This window comes from Ziziphus jujuba, chromosome 6 (genome assembly GCF_031755915.1).
Source record: "Ziziphus jujuba cultivar Dongzao chromosome 6, ASM3175591v1".
Classification (NCBI taxonomy): domain Eukaryota; kingdom Viridiplantae; phylum Streptophyta; class Magnoliopsida; order Rosales; family Rhamnaceae; genus Ziziphus; species Ziziphus jujuba.
Genome location: NC_083384.1, coordinates 3,349,524 through 3,352,969, shown reverse-complemented (window position 1 = coordinate 3,352,969; position 3,446 = coordinate 3,349,524). Strand labels below are relative to the sequence as shown.

General features: G+C 40.9%; 1 pseudogene; it reads right to left on the bottom strand.

The window, feature by feature from the left end:
• Positions 1 to 2,015: 2,015 nt before the first annotated feature.
• Positions 2,016 to 3,446, bottom strand: LOC132804083 (photosystem II CP43 reaction center protein-like; annotated as a pseudogene).

Sequence of the window (3,446 nt, the reverse complement as noted above, 5' to 3'; positions counted from 1 at the left end):
TGAGCTAACTGATGTCTGTCTAAACTAAGTTGTGTCTGGCCGAGCTAACGGATGTCTGTCTGAGCTAGTTGTGCCTGGCCTAGCTAAGTTACATCTGATGTTCGAAGTCCGAGATCAGATGTCTGAGGCAAGACTCGTCTGAGATCAGATGTCCGAGACATGGGTGTCCGATATAAAATATCCGATGTATGGGTGTCCAATGTATCAGCCTCCACCACTTGAATACTTAAAACAGGTCTTTTATCTTCAGGTATGGACAAGCCCTTTTGAGAATGAATTACTTTCTGGATAAAGCCAGCAAGGTTGTCCTTAAACCTCTTAGCTTGAGCCCTAGTGATCAGTCCAGTCTTCATCTGTATCGGATCAGTACCCCAACGAGTTGTCGATGCTGCGAGCTTGGGTGGGTTTGCATCATTTACCTTTAAATGAGCGTGCTAATCTAGATGGAAAACAAAAAGCTGAATTTGTAAAGCAGATTTATGAGAAGGCACGAGCAAATATTGAGAGGAGGACCGAGCAATATGCAAAGGTGGCTAATCAAGGCCAAAAATCAAAGGTGTTTGAACCTGGAGATTGGGTGTGGCTGCATTTAAGGAAAGAAAGGTTTCTTGAACCAAGGAAATCCAAACTAATGCCGAGGGGCGATGGACCTTTTCAAGTTTTGGAGAGGATAAACGACAATGCCTACAAACTTGATTTACTGGGTGAGTATAGTGTTAGTGCCACCTTTAATGTTGCTAATATATCTCCGTTTGCTGCAGGTGATGACTTCGATTTGAGGACAATTCCTTTTCAAAAGGAGGGGAATGATACGAACCCACCCGAGTTCACACCACCGACAACTCGCTGGGTTACTGATCCGATACGGATTAAGACTGGACCGATCATTAGGGCTCAAGCTAAGAGGTTTAAGGATAACCTTGCTGCCTTTATCCAGAGAGTAATTCATTCTCAAAAGGGCTTGTCCATACTTGAGGATAAAAGGACTATTTTAAGTATCCAAGTGGTGGAGGCTGATCCATCGGATACCCATACATCGGACATTTTATATCGGACACCCTTGTCTCGGACATCAGAGCCTTACCTCGGACATCTGATCTCGGACTTCGGACATCGGATGCAACTTAGCTCGGACAGACATCAGTTAGCTCGGCCAGACATAACTTAGCTCGGACATACATCAGTTAGCTCGGCCAGACATAAGTTAGCTCGGACAGACAGCCATTAGCTCGGATAGGTCATAAGTTAGCTCGGACATCAGGCAGACATAAGTTAGCTCGGTTGACGACATAATTCAGCCTAGATGTCAAAGTCAACTCGTTACCTAATTTGTGATTGACTTTATTTCTTTTTGGGTTTTTATTTATTTCTTTTCTGGACAAATAACTTTAGGAAGGTTTTTATTTTATTATAAATTAATTAATTTCTAATTTAATATAAAGGAATTAATTAATCAAACTTAGATTAGGAAAGGAAGTATAGTTGCGGCCAACTAGGTTTCTTTATGTGTGGCCGGCTTTTCCTAGGGTTTTTAGGGTTTATTTTGAAGCCTATTTAAAGACTTATTTTTCAATTAGAATACAACTTTGATTTGATTGAGAAAATACTTGTGAGATTAATTATCTCTTTGTTCTTTGAGAACACCTAAAACACCATTAGAGAATTTGTTGTTTTAGCTTGACTTATCAATAGGTTTTCCATCCCCTATTGTGGCGTCTACATTATACCAAGGTTTCTAACCACAGGTTGGTTAGAGGTTGAGGTCCATTCCATTAGAACTTGAACTTAATTGAGATCCGGACTAATATAATATGGGTTTAAGAGCATGTTGTCCTAGGTTCGTATCAGACAAGCCCTCTTGAGAATCAATTACTCCCTAGATAAAGGTAGAAATTTTATCCCTAAACCTCTTAGCTTGAGCTTTAGTGATAAGCCTGGTCTTCATCCGTATCTGGTTAGCACTCTAGCGGGTTGTCGGTTGTGTGGGTTCGGGCGGATTCTCATCACTTCCTGTCTCAATTGAAAGGAGTCATGGAAAGAACAGGTTCAAAATCATGATCAATTCCTTTTTCACTTCCTGTAGCACTTGCATGATCCCTTCCCCGCATGCCATAAATGACCTACAAATAGGAAAAATCCTAGAATAAAACAAGAGGTAGCTAACCAATTTCTATAAGAGACATAATTGACTGCATTGATCTCGGTCGCTACACCCTCACGAAGTTTAAGTAATCTAAAGGAGCATGAGTCATATATTCTATAGAACATCATTCTTGCCAGGGCTGGATGTCCTTTTTCAGCCTACTCAAGTCCAAACCATTGAGGCCCCTTAGAGGTTCTAACCAGGAAGCAAGATCCCAGAAACGCATAGTTTCTCCTGCAAATATAACTTCCCCAGTCAGGGAGTGCATTAGAAATTTACCTAAACCGATAGGTCCTTGAGCAGATCCCACATTAGCCCTAAGACGTTGGTCTCTAACTAGAAAAGTAAATGCTTGAGCTTGAGAAGCTTCCGGTCCAGTAGGCCTGTAAAATTCACTAGGATAAGTGGTATTATTGAACCAGACAAGGCAACAAGCAATAAAACCAAAAACAGATAAAGCACCTAAACTATAAGACAAGTAAGCCTCTCCAGACCATACAAGTGCACGGCGAGCCCATGCAAAGGGTTTGGTTAAGATATGCCATATTCCACCAAGTATACAAATGGAACCTAACCATACATGCCCTCCAATTATATCTTCCAAATCGTCTAGACTAACAGTCCACCCTTCTCCCCTAAAAGGGGATTTTAGTAAATAACCAAATACAATACTTGGGCTAATAGCCAATATGGTAATTTTTCTTACATCTCCCCCCCCCCCTCCTCTCCCCTCGGAGCGTAGGTATCATAGACACCCCCAAAATAAAGAGCATTGAACACTAGAAAAAAAGCATCTATACAAAACAAGATTAAGTGAATCCCTAAAATTGTAATCATTTTATTTATATCTTTCCATACGTAACCGAAGAATGGAAAAGATTCTTCAAGAGTTTCAAGTCCCAAAAGTGCATGATAAATACTATAAAGCCCAATACTGTATAGGAAATTAAGTGAATTATCTAGATACAAAGTATGCAAAGGTCTCTAGAACTTCCTCCCCGAGACTTACCCCCCAACCTAGAGTAGCTAGGTGGGGAAGTAAAATTAATCCTTGTTCATACATCGGCTTCTTTAGTACGAAATGAGCCACTTCAAATAGGTTTACTGATCTGGTCCAGAATATGATTAATCCGACATGAGCTACATGAGCCCCGAGTAGTTTACTGAAGAAGTTGATAAGTCGAGCATTTCTAGCCCACCAAGCGAAACCGGTGGTTTCTGGGTCACAACCAGCTAAAGCTAAAGTTCCAATAAAGAGCATTTCCATGGGGTAGAACCTCCTCAGGGAATATAAGGTTTTCAT